General features: G+C 45.8%; 1 protein-coding gene across 2 annotated transcripts in view; it reads left to right on the plus strand.

Annotated features, from left to right (window-relative positions):
• The window catches only part of RANBP3 (RAN binding protein 3), a 387515-nt gene that overhangs the window by 342021 nt on the left and 27727 nt on the right, over positions 1–17767 (plus strand). The window contains exon 18 of one of the 2 annotated variants that reach the window (XR_015302612.1): positions 4528–4648. The exons of the other annotated variant lie outside the window; for it this stretch is intronic. The gene's annotated coding sequence lies outside the window, so the exon portion shown is untranslated. The remainder of the gene's footprint in view (positions 1–4527; positions 4649–17767) is intronic. 2 annotated transcript variants of the gene reach the window in all.

The following is a 17767-nucleotide window of genomic DNA, read 5'->3' on the forward strand; positions in this document are numbered from 1 at the left end:
AGTGTCCACAGTTTTACCTAAATTACGATGACCTTGTCATAGTTGCTGCTCAGTTGAAAGCATTGCTACCGTGTTGGCACAAAGCTGCTAGATATTTGTACTTTAAACTAGTTTTTCTGTGTGCTTTAGTATTCACAGCTGTCCCTACCCTGCCATAGTATTTGGGGATTAGGGTTTGCAGAGAAACCAGTCTTTTTGAACTTCAGCAGTTTATGGACTCTACTATAAGCTGTTTATTATAAAAACTGTTAGATCTAGGGCTGTCAGATTAGCACTCCGACCCTCTTTTCAGTTATTGGGCTACTACTCCAAGTTGATAGTCTATATAGCAGAAAATGTCCTACATCTCTTAAAAACTAGGCGGTAGATGACGTGGTCCCTTCTGTCTGTGAAATCGGTCTCTTTGGCACTCCTTTTTTTATTTCTTTAAATCAAGTTCAGAGTTGGTATTTCAGTAAAGCATGTTACTGATATGAATAACACAAACAAAGATGCCTGAGCAGAACCATGCAAGCTGTTAGGAATGATAGAATGACGTCCAACTGGTTCTCCTGATATTAGTGTAGGGGATTGCACAACCAGCCTCTACGCAATGGATCAGAATGTCAAGTTTGCCCTCTTTTCTAACAGTTGGACATGTCTGGGGTCTCAAGGAAAGGCTTTTTCGTTAAACTGGTTTTGGCAAGTTTCCCTAGGCCTATCCTCCCTTTCCATTATTCCTCTTGATGGTTTAAAAGATGACGATGAAGCACTAAAGAATGATTCTAGAGGTGCTGGTATGCACCAGACAAGATTAATTTGCTGACCTACAGGACATATTGTACAGACACAGTTTCTGTTCAAGCTCTTCAACTGCAGATATTTGCAGTTGACTGCCCAGCTGCTCAGAAGCTCAGCTCAGCTCTGACCTGCTTGAGGACTGTAAGTTAATTCTGCAAGTTGCTCAGAAGACTTCCTCTTCACATACTTTCTTAATTAATTGAAAATGATTTTCATTGTTCGTACGAGCTAAGAACTTGAATACAATTCCAATGTCTCCACAGCCATTTCTGACATTCCAGATCCATCTAGGTAGACCAGGTCTGAACTCTGTGATCAGGGTATATCTGGATGACATTGGCTCTTACTTGAATTGACCGGTTTGCCCATCTGTATTGTCTTCCAGATTAGTCAACAAATTGATGAAGGGCCTCCTTTGAACTTTTCCATCAACAAGAAGGATTCCACTATAATTGGATCTAAACTGAGTATAGTCTGCCATAAGAAGGCTTATTTTAAGACGGTTTTTACAACTTTCATTCAACCTTTCATGGAAGACCAACTCCCTGCTCACCATCACCTCAGCCTCGTGGCTTAGCGAAATGTGAGATTTCACCATTAAAGAACCTCACTTAGGTTTAGGGTCAACCTATCTAATCCAATGTTGATTTCTTTCGCTCCTTCTTTCAACATAATAAGGATATTGGTCCATGTACTTTTTTCCCATTTGACAATAAAAATGTTGGAAATTCTACTTTGATGAAACTTCGGTCAGCCAGACCAGCTGTTTGTTCGCTTACTTCAAGCAAGGAAGGGCAAACCCCTGTTGAAGCAAGGCTTGGCTGTATTGTTGTTTTCTGCATTACGCTTGCAGTTTAGGTTGACATGCCTTTGTGTGACAGGTGTCAGCTCACTTTGCCAGATGAAAGGCAGCGTCTACTGCTCTCTTTACCAGAGAAATGTTGTGAGCTCTGCCGAGTGGCAATTAGGAGGACATTTATTTTATTTTTTATTTTATTTATAAAGTTTTATATAGAGCGAACTTGACCCAAGAGGGTATCAGAGCGCTTTACATTTAGGATCATTGCTTTACAAGTTACATCAGATACAAGAGCAAAGTAAGGTACAGTACACACAAACAATGTTTCAATAATTCGTAGGAGGGAGGGGAGGAAGGAGTAATAGCGGGGAGACGAGGAGAAACACTGCCCAATGTCCGGCTGGGTAGGTGACGGTCAAGGGGGAAAACCAGGGCCAGACTCCTCATTAGCTGTCAAGCAGCTCCACCGGTCATCAGCCATGTTGCTCAGGTCTCAGCGTTCAGGAAAAAACAGTTTTTAGTTTATTTGATTTGCGAGGGTTATATAGCGCTATCTAGACCCGGAGGTATCAGAGCGCATAACCAGGGGAACGTTGCATTAGAAGGTACATCAAAAGGATTATAAAGCGCTGGCTAGAACCGTAGGTATCAGAGCGCTATTGCAGAGGAACATTGCGTTACAAATTACATCGGTTACAATTGCGTAGTAAGGTACAGTAAGCAAACAACGTGGTTGAGAGAATTTATAGGAAAGGAGGGACAGAAGGAGCCATAGCAGGGAGACGAGGAAGAACTGCGTCCAATGTCAGGAGAGACACATAGAGATGGAAAATGGAGAGGTGGAGTGGGAAGGGAGAGGACGAAGGGGAAAACGGAAAAGAGATAAAGGGAAAGTCAGCCCAAAGACGAGTGGGTAGGTGACGGCCAGGGAGATATTCCAAGGCCAGTCTGCTCTATAGCTCTCTAGGAAGCTCCAACGGGCATGGGTCAGACAAATGGAAGGAAAGGAAACTAGGAAAAGGCAGAACGGCTGAAATACGCTGGGTGGGGGTGGGGGGGCGCGAGACAGGAAGAAGGGAAGAGACAGTGTCCAATGTCCAGCTGGGAAATGTCATCTGATCAAGAATAAATAATGTACCCAGTAATCACATGAATTAATAGCTTTATGTGCAGTCCAATAACTAGTCTACAGTGGGACAAGTGGTAATTCCTAACCTGTTGGCTTAAGGCAGATCTCATTCCAGTCTACCACCAATTGCTCTGGCAAAGCAATAGTGGGCTTAAATCAATCATGTGACAATGATAAATACACTCCTGGGGATGAAAAATGTACTTACTTTTAACTACCGTTCTCCAGCTTTGGTATCTTTAGTAGATTTACAGATCACCAGCCCCCTTCCCCTTTCATGAGGCTCTGCAATTATCTACCTTTGGAGAACCTTGAAAATTTGAAGTGTGGAACCTCGGAAGCTAGAGTCTGGATCACACAATGAAGCGTATAACCTATACATAAAGTGGCTACTGACCGGTTATTTGAATGTATATGTGCACTGCTCGGAAGACTTTTTTTGTTTGTTTAATATAGCGCGAACTAGACCCAAAGATATCGGGTATCAGAGCGCTTTACATAGCACCAGTTTCTTTACACAAGGACGCATTAATTTTTTTTGTTAGGCGTGGGGAGATTAAGTGATTTGCCCAGAATCACAGGATGTTGAGAATTATTGCCGAGACTCAAACCTGGTTTCCCCAGCTTCAACGTCGACTGCTCTAGCCGTAAGGCTGCATCCTGATTGAAAAAATCCAAGCATCCAAACCTATGAAAGATAGCAATGCTAGAGAACTTTCCTTAACACTGTAGGGGTTGCACTGAAGGGATATTCATATTCAAGTAATAGTAGAAATAATTTTTATAATGTTTTGGCTATCTTTTCATTCTTTTAAAAATTGTTTTTAATATTTTTTTTTTACTATTACTGTGAATTGGATATACATAACGAATATGCAGTTTTACAGGTAGGTAACTTTTTCCCAGTAATTTATTTGTAGACCTCCTCTGGATGAGCTATCTGTAAGATGGGAGAATCCTTTAAACTTTACACTAATAATTCATAGAGATAGCGGTGAACACTATGACAGTAGAAAGAGTAAATGCAAAATGTGGAAGGACAGAGAAGCTCAGGCCATTCGTGACCAATCCGCTTTTCATCAGACTGCTGAAAGGCAAATGACAGATTGTGAAAGGATTAAGTGTTTTGTGTGTTTTTTACAGGAAGGGGAGGCTAAATGCGTGCTCGTGACTGAAGACATATTTTAATATGAAACAGTGACATTAAAAAGTTTTATTTTTGGGTGAAAACACACGACCACTTCAGTGTAGTGTGCTTCTCTTCAATATCCGTACAGCTTCAACAGTATGTAAATGCACGGCAGTTGTTAGTGCACACCTCCAAGGAATTGGGGATGTATTTATTCAAAGTAGTTGCTTGTTAGATGATTCCATAAAGCATTACTTAAACACAAATTCTTTCGGGATAGTCAAACTAGGTCTATTACTAAACAGGAGTTTTGCATCAAGGGTTTCTTCTAATGGACCCTTCTCTTCATTGATTTCAATGTTAGATTTTTTTCAGCTTCAAAAGTGCGGGAGTTGTCAGTTTATCATTGCCTCCATTGATTAGCCTCTTTCTCTATTGATGGACTTCAGTACATTCTCAAAAATAATTCTGCCATTGACTTGAGTGGTACTGTTATTTTACACTTGGTTTTAATTTAGCATATTTTCTTGGACTGCAGTATTTCTCCAGTAAAATTTCCTTTACAAATTAATCATAAAAAAGAAAACTTTTTCATGCGCTGTTGTGACTTTTTATGCTTACAGCTCTGAGGTTTCTACTAAAAGTACATTTAAAGCCTGTAAAAGCTGCCCAACCATTTTCACTTTGCAGGATCCCAATGATCAATGCCTTAGACATCCTCACTTCCAAGGCCCTTGCAGTCTCTGCATCCTGATGTCACCAAGGGGACTGAAGGCCAGAGCTGACAGCATTGGTGGTCTAGAGGACAAAGGTAAGACCACCGGTTGACATTTTATCCAGGTTACCCCTGACCCTATTGAGATTTAGGCTCTGTCTACAATAGATTTGAGAGTCTTGTCTCGGGTGGGAGGGGAGAACAGTTCAGGGGACTGGTGATTTGATCACCATGTCAGTCCCCCATTAAGATTTAATCCACACCTCCCTCTCTTAAGAGTGGAGACAAAACATAAAAGCACCATGAGCATCACTGCTTCTGCACTGTTGCACGCAGGCTGTTCTTTCAGTAATCTTGCATGTGCTAAAAAATTATGGATGTTTCATTACAAGCATTCCAACAAATAGCAAATGTTTCTTTTAATAAAGGTCAGGGGACCATGGCAGTGTTTGACACATTTCCATGCATCAGTAAATGGTTCCATAGTATGCGGGCCAGGATTTTATAATTGGCTTAAGGCTCGTTACCAAGAAGAGAAACATTTGTAGTGTTCTGAAGAACAGTGAAATATGTAAAGATGTCCATATTGGAACAGTGCATTGTCTTGATTCCCAGGGCACATCCTGTGTGTCCCTAGAAGTGTCTAACCGACTCTAGTATCCCAGCATGTTGCGGGTCGTCAAAATATTTCTGTTTCAAAGTGACGTCAGCCTCTCTTCTCTTTCGCCTGCTTTTCCAAATGGTGTACCAGAGACCACTACAATTTAAATGCTTCTTTATTTTATACACTGCAGGATAATATAACTATGTAAAAGCAGCACTCACAATCTTGAAGCTTTGCTCCGTCATAGAACCAAGTGGTCTATAAAAAACAAAACTGCATTTGATCAGGGCATTCCTAGTTGAACTGTACAATAGCAGTACCTCTGTTTAAACAGGTCTCTACTCAGGAAAATCTAAATGCTCGTTGCTGGGGCTGTTAAAAGGTATTTTAACAATATCTACAGGACAGTCTAGTGCACCAGCCATTGCTCATCCAGAAAATAAGTAGAAACAAATTTACTTTCATGAGGGAAATGTAGTAGCAGTGCAGGGATAACGTATGTTATTAACATATGTATGCCCTATTATAATTATGAAATACTTTTCGTCTTTTAAATACATTTCTGAATACCTCCAGCTAAGATGAGTTGGATTGTAGCAGAAAAAGCATAATGGTATGTTGCACAGTACAATGTTGGACAAATCCTTAAATATAAATGCGGCTTGTAGAAACTGTCATGAGATTTAGCGCAACACAGAAATGCAGACAAATCGAACGCTTCCTTGGTATGAACATCTTGTAACTTTTTGACAAGTCTTCCCTGGACAATCAAGTACATTGCAATTCTGTAATCGTATCAAATTTTGCACTACATGACAAAATAATTAGTAGGACTTCAGGAGAACACTTTAAAAAAAAAAAAAAAAAACATAACACTTATAGTTTACTTTTAAAAATATGTATGCGGCCTAACAGATTTGTCGCATCTGCGTGAAAGGCTGGAGTGGGGGTGATTCCTTTAGCGACCACATAGAAAAGGCCTGGCCATACGTAATATATGACTTAACAAGCTGTTGAGTGCACTAGTAATTCACTTGCTGGAAATTGCAATGCCATCAATTGTTATATGTCTGTGGCGATACTCGTATTAAAAACCTGCAATTTCCCCATCACCATCTTCAGATTTTATTTTCTGCTGCCGTGTTTGGTCAAGTGGAGCATGGCTGATGGACAGTAAGAAGGATGGATATTGGATCAGTAGACTAATCTGTTCACTGCAGAGATATGATTAAACCCATTGTAACAGTCTCGACTCTCCGGATGGTCTGCTCCTCCTTAAGATACTGATAAAATGAGTCCCTTTAAATTTGTTAGCAATGAACATTTGTTTTGGATCAATAATTTCACATGCACAGCAATCATCCCTTAAATGTCCTACAGGACTTTCTCCTGCATCAATAGATGGCACCTCAGCTCATGGAACCACCTTGCATATGATAACGAAGCCATATAAGTTGTCCCTGATGTTACCTTTATCCACGCTGTTCAGACCAAAACCTAAGTTGCTCCTCTTCGCATATTGTCTACCAAAATTGTATTTTGCAGTGTTTGGACAGGATGTGTTGTCTAAAGAATTTCAAGTGTTAAAACTGTGGCAATTCCGACACAAACTTGATGCTCTTGGACCTTCATGTTGCTGCTATCTTGTGCTTGGTCCCTAAAAATGGCTTTAGATTGTGAAAAGGGTGCGACCTTGAGCAGGCTAAGGCGATCAGTAAGTGGGAGATCATCGTTTCAGAATCTGGTCACTAGCTGGTACCATCCCGGCTCACCTACCATCACGTCTTTGAAGCAGACTGCTTCCAATGACAAGTAAAAATCTTTAGTACCAATCATTTTTATTGTGTGGTGGTATGGTTGTGAGTACACAGCTTAGCTGCCTACATCAGGCTGCCAGCAGAGCGAACAATGCGTAGAAATACACAGTGTTTAGGTCTACATCCTGGAGGGCGACCTCGCGAACAATCCAGCAAAGCAATGAAACAGCCCCGCCCACCCTAGCCCTTCTCCCACCCTCCCTCCGCATCAGTTTGAGCCCTACCTAAGCATCCTCGCCGCAGTCGATTATAACAGTGGACAATTATCCAGCAACCTTGTCTGTGGATGAGCCGGGCGGTTCTAATGGAATAAGGTAAAAATCTTTAAAGATGAGCACAGTGACTACTATAAGAAGGACTTTTTGGGTTCAGTACACAGTCCCTAATCCCAGAATACTTCCCCCCCAGCCTGCAGATAGGTTTGCTGACTATAGTGGCAACATTTCCTCTGTCAGTCCTGGTGGAGATGCTGCTTCTGCTCTAGACCAAACACACCCCACTTATTGCTGGAGTTTCCAGTCCCAGCAACGGACCTACACTAACTTCGCTTTCACTCAGTCAATGCGGTCCGCCTTCTGCTCCTTACTTACTTTGTTTATGCCTACTACACCTTGTGGGATGTAGGCCATCAACCAGGACTCTCTGGCCATCTGTCTTGCACTTTTCTTTCATTGTGACTCAAGATGTAGCCGATCTCCTTGAAGTGAGCCTTGAGGCCTTGGCGACAGGTGTTTCTTGGCCTTCCTGTTTTCCTTTTACCTCAAGGGTTCCAGGTCAGGGCTTGACTGGTGGTGTTTTACACTGACTTGCAGATGATTTGACCTGTCCATCCACAGCCTCTTTTCATTATTTACTCATTGGCAGGGAGTTGTGAAGTCTGCTGTCCTAGGACATTGTTGCTGATCGTGTTTGGCCAGCGAATTTGGAGAATTTTCCTCAGACCGGTATTGATGAAGGTCTAGACTCTGTTGGTGGTGGTCACTGTTGTCCTCCAAGTTTCTGTTCCACACCCTAGGACCAATTTTATGTTTGTGTTGAAAGTCTGATATTGGTTTTCCGCCTTGTTTCCTTTGAGCTTCAGATCTTCTTAAGCTGAATGAAGACATTTCTCGCTTTGACGATTCTTAGTTTGACATCTGCTTATGTGCTGCCCTGCTTGTCTATGACACTTGTCCAGGTTCGGCAAAGCCTCAACCTCTTCCATTGCATCGCCTAAAAGAGTGACAGCAGCTGGGCTGGCCATGTTAATCTTCAGGATCTTGTTTTTTCCCTTGAGGATGTTGATGCCAAATTGTGTTGTCGTGGCTGCCACATTGTCGGTCTTCTCTTGCATCCGCTGATGGGTATGGGAAGGTAGAATTCATTCATCTGCAAAGCCCAGGCTGTAGAGCTGCATCCAAGTTGTCCACTAGATCCCATTTCTACTCCCTGCTCTGGATGTCTTCATGATACAGTCTATGGCCAGCAGGAAGAGAAAAGACGAAAGCAAACAGCCTTGGTAGACTCCAGTCTTCACTTGGAAGGCTTCCATGAGTTGACACCTATGGACTATCTTGCAGGTCATTCCCTTGTAAGAGTTGCTGATGATTCTTACACCGTAGTGGTGATGGCATTTCCTTAGGGTCTTTGTGTACAAGCTGTTGAATGCCTTCTCATAGTTGATGGGGGTGAGGGGGGCTGAGTTCACTTCCATTCCATCTAAGTGCTCAATGATGATGCGCAATGTTGCAATCAGTTCTGCACTGGATCTATCTGCGGAAGCCAGCTTTGTTGGTCTCACATCCAAGCTTTCCTTTTGTTCAGGATGGCTATGTTGAACACTTTGCCTGGGGCTGGTAGAAGAGTTATTCCTCTGTAATTTGCGCAGTTACTGTGGTCACCTTTCTGAGGGATCTTGATGAGATATCCTCCTTCTAGTCTGATGGCACCTCTTCCCAGATTCTTCCATACATCATGGGTGTAGCATGTCTACTGATGTTTCAGTGTCTGCCTTCTATGTTTCCGCAGGAATGTTGTCCGGTCCTGCTGCCTACCCATTTCTTAGATGATTGATAACTTGCCACATTTCTTCTTGGGTGGTGCCCTGCAATCGATTGGCAAGTCCTTGTTTGCTGGCTGTTTGACTGGTGGAGACTGCGGGATGGGCTGGTTCAGCAGTTCTTCAAAGTACTCCACCCATCTTCGTTACCCATCTTTATCCTCCCATCTTTGTCAATAACAGGTTTTTAGTTCTGGCAGTATCTGCCAGAGTTTCCTCGTTATGTCTTAGTGTTCTTCAAAGTATTATTATTATTGGTAAGCTTATAAAGCGCAATGGTTACTCCAACCGGAGTGTCCCCGCGCTAGGACATAACTGAACCCCAACAGCCCTCCCTAGCAGCCACCAATACGCGGGCAACCAAACAAAAAGGCACCTTACCGCTACATTCCTCCCCGGGGTATACATGGCTTGCTGCCACCTGGGCTTCTGTGGCAAAACCTTGTTTGTTTCGGTGTACCTGCCCTGAGATTTAGATTTTTCCACTCTTGGTTCGTTGGTGTTGACTGCAGCTTTCTTTTCCTTTCTCTCCTGGATTTTGCAGAGAGTCTTGTGGGGATCCATTCTTTATGCTGGTGTTTCTTTGGACCCGGTACCTCCTGGCAGGTTGATGTCACTTTTTCTTTAATCTTCTTCCTCTGACTTTCTACTGGCTCTCTCTCGTTCTCTATTTCTTGCAGGACTTGAAACTTGCCGCTGAAGGTGGCTGAGTGTTCACTCAGTTTCAGTGGGTCTTTAAGGAGGGTAGTGTTATATCTCTGGTGTCAGTTGCATCAATGCTTTCTTCAACTTTAGCGTCAGCCTGGCCACAGCAAGGTGATGGCCTGACAACACATCCACTTCTCTCATCACTCTCATATTCTGCTGGGACCTACATTATCTCTTGGCAGTGCAGACATGGTCGATCTGATTCTCCGTTGAATGGTCTTTGAAGACCCATGTTGGCTTGTGTATTATTTTGTGTGGGAAAACACTGCGGTCTATCACCAGACTGTTCAGGGTGCAGAGATCTGCGAGCCTTTTACCTTTGTCGTTCATGTCGCCAAGGCCATGGTTGCCAAGGACTATTTCTTACATGGTGTTGTCGCCTCTAGTCTTTGCATTGAAGTATCCCATCGGTATGGTGCTCTCTCTCTCTGGGCATTTCTCCAGGCTGGACTGGAGTCTGTTGTAAAGCTGTTTTTTTTCTCCTCTTTGCGGTTGTTTGTAGGTGTATAGCACTGGATAACATTCATGTTTGTCTTGTTTGTCTTTGTGCAGAATGTCGGTGTGATGATTCTGGGTCTGGGGCTTCCCATCCGGTCAGAGTTCTGTTAACTGCTGGCAATAGCATCAGTGTTGCTCCCTGAGTCTGTGGGGCGTTTTCTTCCGCATGTCTACAATACATCTGCATTCCTCCTGGAGCCAGTCTTTTCTGTCTGGATGTGTCCATCTCATCTCGCTGATACCAAGCAGGGCAAGGTGTTTGTTTTTCATCTCTTCTGCCTCTTGGGCTTTCTTGCCTGTCGCATGCATTGCCCACATGTTCCATGTCCTTATGGTAATAGTCATGGTTGAAAGCAGGTGGATCGGCTTTGTGACTTTTTGGGATCTCTGTCTTTCACCACAAGGCGCCAAGGATCTCTCTGAAGGAGATTCCTCTTTCCCAAGGACAAAGTTTTATGGTTGACGTTTCTTAAGCTAGGATTTTTTATTTTATGTTTTACACAGTGGGATAGCTAGCCCCACGCATAAACCTTCGCAGCCGGGCTTGGGACCGGCCATGGTAGACTTTCTTCTGCTCCACTCTGGCTATTTCTGTTGTGCTTGTGGACCCCAAAAGTAAAAGCTCTGGCAGAACCTCTCCCGAAGGCACTGCTGGTCAACCCACAACCTGCAGTGTTTCTGACACCACTGGGTTTAACTTTGGACTCTGTATACAAGATGATGAATTTTATGTAGACTAAGGCATTCCTAGTCCGATCTAGGCGCATTTATCAGCAGTTGAAAAAGGACGAGTCCCTTTACGGCCTTTTATCTCAGTAGGATTGTCACAGCAGGTTGAGGATGTTTTGGCTCTGATTCAGACAACCCTGTACAGATAGCCTTATTTTGTTTATCATGCTCATGAATACAGCAGTAGCAGGTGAGTAATCTTCCACCTATGAGCATGGGGACTATTTACATCAAAAAGCAAATGGCCTGGCACCTAGCCTGAAGTGGTTCTAGAGTGTTCTTCAGGATCTTCCACGGTGGAAGTTCTTATTTACAGACGTCCTGAATAATGCCATAGAGTTCTTCAAGTTGCCATTGACTTTAGAGGAAAACAAGGCGAACCTCCTCACGTAAATTTTCCCACCGTCATCTTCCTCTGTCAAATAGATATTTCCCTAAACGAAGCATTGATGGATCTGTGATTGGTCTCCTAGAGCAAGCCCTGTTCTGCATCTGTGGTGAGAGCCCTGTTCAGGCCACCTCTTCTTTTATGCAGACCCCAGACCCTTCCTTTCAACTCCTACAGATAGGTAGTCGAAAAGAATTGAGGCAATGTGAAGAGGTCGTTGCAATCTGCTCCTCTAGTGCAACTTGCCTCTTGGCCTGTTACTCATGCTCTGTGGGAGATGGCTCAAATACTGATCTTATGTTAATGTTAATCTTAATTGAAATTTATAGAGTACCTAATTCCTGCAGGTCTCTAAGTGCTGAGAGAGAGTGGCTATGGCTTCCCCAGATGAGTGATTGTTAGCCCAGAGTCAATTTCTTCCTTATGTCCAAGCCTCTGTAAAGAGGAAGGTGTCCAGTATTTTCCTAATGGGAAGGAGGGCTTTTTCTAGCCGGAGGAATCCTGGTAGCTTTTTCCACATCTGCATCTATGCAGTCATTTTGCTGAAGTCATCCATGGTGGGCAAAATGTGGTTAAACAGATCCTCTACTTAGGCCTGGATACTAAATATTTGTGGTACAGGAGGAGCTTTCCAAACCGGCAGCACATAATCTCCCTGCACTTCAATCTGTATGTTTTCTATCAATAACCCAAAGTGCCATCTTCAGGCCTCCCTGGGGCGGAACTGGATACTGTCTTCCTCAGGACTTGCTGCCTCCTCAATCACTTTGGTACATTTAGGCTGTGACCCAGATGTTTCAGGACCTAGCTCTTCTTCCGGCATGACAGTCCTGCACATTCTGGATCTCCCTACCTCCTTATCTATCTACCCTTGTAACTTTTCTTAGATTACAGGTCACTCTCATAATTTGTTCCTATAGTTACCCTTTTTTTTTTTATTTTTTTTTTTAAGGTCTCATGCGCTGCATAGGAGCGGACCTTTTGGAATCAACCAGCTTTTTGGTCAAAAACGTGCACGTTTTGCATTGCTTTCTATTTCAACGCGTGCACGTTTGGCGTTTCCCTAGCAGAAGCGAGCTTTGCCGACATCCGTTTGTAATTATCTTGCAAACAGATGGTGCCCCTGGTCGCTCCCGCAAGGGAAACACTGTGTGTGTCTGGGATGCAGGCTGTGTCAGTTGCCTTTAAATTTGATACCGCGCCGCACGCTCCCTGGAAGCAGTAATACATTTTTTTCTCATAATTTAAGGTGTGACAGCCGAGACGCAGGGTATTAAAGTGATTGCATGGCCTCTGTGAAGTGCCTTCCTTCACGTTTATAACTTTCATCTCCCCTCTTTAGCACCTTCTTAAACTTATTTTTTTTTAAATTCTAGCTTTTCAGTTGCTTTATGTTTGGCAGCAGTGTCTTATTTACACATCCAGCAGCACACGTGATATCGGTATACAATTTTTTTTGTAAACGCTTCCATGCTCTGTTTTGCCCACTTTGCAACGAGCCATGAGTCTAGGATGAGTTAGATTTTAATGGCTGGCTGGGAGTGTGTTGTGGCTAGAGATGACCGTGGGCAGAGCTGCAAGTCAGCCGCCCCAAAGCTTTATGGGCATGGCTTGCAAAGGCATAGGAAGTTTATTGTAAGCTTTTCAATCTCAAAGTGGCTGTTTATTTTTGTTCTTGAAAGGTTGGTTATTTTCCATTTTTACACCCTTACGTTGTTTGCAAGTCGAGCCTCTGCACATGGACAGAAGGGACACTTTGTTCTGTTGATGGTCTTGTCACTAAGAGCAACAACCCGGCTGCACCTCTAGCTGCTATTGTGGAGCTGCAAAGTGCATGCTTGGGAGCAGCTATACACCGCATTCCTCGGACCTAACTAGACAATTGCATTGTTTTTAAATCACCGTTTCATTTTATATTTAGATATTTTGTGAAGCTCTTGTTATCGTGTGATAAATTGGAAGAGCGGAGTACCAAGCTCTAGATATTCAGGGTTCTGTTTTGCTGCTAAAATGCTTATTACCTGTTGCTTCCTGCTTTGGAGCCCTGTTTGGTATGCACCCCAAACTTGTTTGCCCTCTTAAAATGAGTTGTCCCCTGACCTAGTCAGTTCTCCGATTCTGATCCTAAATTAAGGGTGCTCAAAATTAAACTAATTGGTCATACTTCTTTTAAATACTAGAAGTTAGTATTTAAGACTAGTCTCCATCTTGAGTTTGAAACCCTGCCTAAGATGGTCCTTTCATGGCCACCACCAGTGAAGATACTGCCTCCTGCGTGCCCTTTGCCACCTCTTCTGCCTCACTAAACTTCCATTCTTTTTGAAGTTGAAGTGGGAGGGAAGTAATGTGATCTGTTTTAAGGAAATATATTTCTGTTGTAGGGGATCTCTGTGTATAGTCATAATCTAGTGAATAGTCCCGCCCATGTGCGTGGACCCCGGAGCAATCAAAAATAATCTCTTGAGTTGTCAAAAAATGCAGAACTGCAAAGACACTTAAGAGTAAGAGAGAATTTAAAGACCGATAATGCAGCCTATATCCACAGGCTACACTGTCCAGTACTTAAACTAGAAATTCCACCCAAAAAAACCACACAAACAGCACAGCCTGCCCAGTTTCCTCCATAGAGAAACTTGCCTCTACCAGCAAAAGCCTCTGGAATGATAGAGAGGAAGGTATGGACAGACAAGCCCCATAGGCTGCCATTATGTGGCTTAAACAGGATACTGTGCCTTTAAGAGAACTTTCCAGAACTTCTCCCAGTATCCCAGAATGCACAGCAGGCCCCTCTTACTTTGAGTTCTTTTTTCCGGCTCCTGCAAACAGGACCCTGGAGCATTGAGCTCTCCCTTTTTCAAGGGTTTATTGGAATTTTGTGCACTTTTGGTTTTAAAAGTGTTTTCAGATTGTGTGCTTGGTGTTTTTCTTCACTTCTGTGTGTTTGTACAGGCTTTTTAGGGCTCTAAAATGCCTGCTCTCTTCGACAAGTGCCCAGAATGTGGAAGGAAGAAGTCCAAATCGGATCCACACGAGGGAAAGGCTGAAAATCAGGCTTCAAGGCATAGAGGAGAGACGACTGCAGGCTGCAGGTGGGTCTGGGCAGACTGGGAAGGATCCCTCTGCCTCTGCTGAAGCAGGAAGCCCAGCAAAAGGTCCCGGGCGCCGTCGGCGTTCATTGCATTGACGACGACGTCGAGAGGGATGGCAACGGTGTGTTCCCCATCTCCCCGGGGCTCCAGTTTGAGAAGGCGTGAGGGATCGACGTCGAAGGGCCTGGGCAGGCCTCCGTCGAGATCACCGTCGACGGATTCTTCGTCGTCTATGTCAGCGTCGAGCCGTCGAAGAAGAAGCGTCAGGCGTCGGCGCTCGCCGTCAAGGCGACACCGCCGGTCGCCGTCGAGAAGACGGTCGGCGTCGAGGGGCTCCTCAATGTCGAGGAACTCGAGAAAGCGGTCGGCGTCGAGAAGGAGTCGACGCTCATCGTCGAGGACTGAACGTACGACGTCGCGGAGGCAGCTTTCGGCGTCGAGGAAGAAGCGCTTGACATCGCTGAGGCGGCGCTTGACGCCGGAGTCACAGAGACGACATTCGACGCCGGAGAAGCGACGCTCAGCGTCAAGAAGAAAGATCAGCGTCTGGGGGACTTTCGAACTCTCCTAAGCGGCGCAGAAGGAGTTCTGGCGCCAGAAGTCACGCTGGATCTGGGGGAGAACGCCGGAGACTGCGATCACCGACTGGAGGAGCTGGTTCACAGTCCCCTCCCCCGAAGAAGTCACCGGGCTCGGTGTGCTCGGTGGTTTATACACCACCTCGGCCTAAGACGCCCCCACCTCCTCCACCTATACCTAAGGAAGATCTTCCCAGCAATCCTCCTCTTCCACCGCTTCCGCCTTCAGGACCACCTCCGCCTCATCGGCCCGTCCCTCAGCCGGAGATACCTCCTGTTGCTCCGCCGAGGTCAGTGTCACTGCCTCCCCTTCCTACACCGCCCAAGGGGACGCTTAAGCCAAAACCCCAGGATAGGCCACGGAAGACGCCTCCACGGAGACCTGCGGAGCGTCCACGAACTGGGAGATCGCGATCTCGTTCCAGGAGGAGGGAGCGATCGCGGAGTCGCAACAGGTCATCCACGCGGTCGAGACGGCGCCACAGGAGGGGCAGATCCCGTTCCCACACGGGGTCTTTAGAGACCAGGGACTATTTGCGGACGTTGTCGGGGTCACCAGAGACAAGAGTGTCACCGGTTGACAATCTGGTGTCCTTTCATGATGTCCTGTTGAGGGGTGCAGCAAAATTGGGCATCTCTTTGACGGTGCCCACGCCCAAAACATCGGTGATCTTCGAGACGCTGCACCAGAAACATCTGTCTCGGCCATTACTACCACTGGTACCGGGCCTGGAGGATCCGGCCATGGACCTGTTTCTCACCCCGGCGGTGACTAAGGCGGCCCCCTCGAGATTACAGAAAAAATACCGGGCTCCCGACTCGGATCCGGCTTTTCTAAGGGCGGAACCTCCGCCAGACTCAGTGATAGTGACGGCGGCTCGAAAGCAGCATACCACCACTCCGTCATCCACAGTCCCACCAGATAAGGAATCTAGATGGCTAGATTCGGCGGGGAGGTAGGTTTGTGAGACGTCGGCGACTTCCATGAAGGCGGCGAGTGCCACGGCCTTGTTAGGACAGGATGACCGAGCCCTCTGGGAATCCCTCCAGCAGTTTGTAGAACACCTGCCTCGTGAAAAGAGAGAATATTTCCAAGAGATGTCGAATGAGGGGATGTTGGTGGCGAATCAGGTCATCAGTGCTGCAGCCGATTCTTCCCTCCTGGCGCGCATGGTTACTGCCATGGGATTAACCAGCGAAGACACGCCTGGCTCCGCCTCACGTCGCTGAAGCCTGACGCACAACAAAGGGTTGCCAATTTACCATTCTCTGGCGAAACCCTGTTTGGAAAACATGCAGATGACGAAATGGCCCGCATAAAGGCGGAGGCCGAAACACTCACGGCTGTGGGTCTGGAGAAGCCCAAAGATACCAAGAAATCTTACCGCCCATTCCAGAGACAGTTCGGTGGACAGGGCAGCGGGCGTGGCCAGGCTTCGGGACAGCAGCAGCAACAACAGCAGCAGTTCCGAAGACCGTTCCAGAAGCGCCAGAAAGGCAGAGGCGGCCAACAGTCGGCAACAGGGACCTAAGGCCTGGCCGGGTCTAGGCCCTGAGCGCTTACTTCCCCTGCATCCGTTACCCACTCCGGTGGGGGGAAGCGTTCAATTTTTTCTGGCAGAGTGGAGAAAAATGACTCAGGACAAGTGGGTGCTGAATATTGTTTGCAATGGATACAGTCTTCGGTTCACCAGTCCGCCTGCATCAATTCCTCCGGTCAGCGCACAGTGTCAGCTGCGCGAGCGCCAGGCGGAGGCCGATATCCCGTTAAGGAAAAGGGCGATAGAAGATGTACCTCTGTCTCAGAGAGGAAGAGGTCTGTACTCCCGTTTCTTCCTGGTTCGCAAGAAGGACAAGAAAGAGTTCAGGCCCATTCTGGACTTGCGACAGGCAAACAAGTGGATTCGCAGAGAGAAGTTTTGCATGCTGTCGTTGCATCAGATTTATCCTCAGTTGCAACAGGGAGACTGGCTATGTGCTATAGACCTACAAGATGCGTACTTCCATGTGCCCATTGCACACAAACACAGGAAGTTCCTGCGATTCCAAGTCGGCGCCAATCATGATCAGTACACAGTACTGCCACTCGGACTGAAGTCTGGGCCACAAACGTTCTCGAAGTGCATGGCAGTGGTAGCAGCACACCTCAGGAAGAACAAGGTGTTTGTCTACCCGTACCCGGACGATTGGTTGATCAAGGCCTCCTCCTTCTCTGAAGCTCAAGCACACTTCCAGAAGACGTGCGTTCTCTTGAACAAGCTGGGGTTGCACATCAACATGTCCAAGTCTGTCCCGACTCCTGTCCAGTGCATTCAGTACTTGGGAGCCTCCATCAATACGCTGTCAGCAAGCGTGTCTCCTTCGGAGGAGCGACGATTATCACTCCTTCGGAAGGCTAAAGCTCTTATGACCACTCCATCTACAACAGTGAGGACGGTGTCTTCTCTACTGGGATCGATGGCCTCTTGTATCTTCCTATCGCCACACGCACGACTGCACATGAGACCATTGCAGGAGTGTTTGGAGGATCAGTGGGATCAGAGGAAACGGTCTTCGGACGACAAAATACGACTGTCTCTGCGTGCTCTTCAGTCTCTGAAGTGGTGGTGTTCAGCGGAGAATCTCCTCAGAAGGGTTCCCTTCCACAAGGACATTTCCACTCAGACTATTGTGACGGATGCTTCTCTCCACAGTTGGGGGGGCGCACTCCGGAGACTTACAGATTCAAGGAACGTGGTCCCCGATGGAGTCCACGTATCACATCAA

The sequence above is a fragment of the Lissotriton vulgaris genome, chromosome 12 (assembly GCF_964263255.1).
Source record: "Lissotriton vulgaris chromosome 12, aLisVul1.2, whole genome shotgun sequence".
Lineage (NCBI taxonomy): Eukaryota > Metazoa > Chordata > Amphibia > Caudata > Salamandridae > Lissotriton > Lissotriton vulgaris.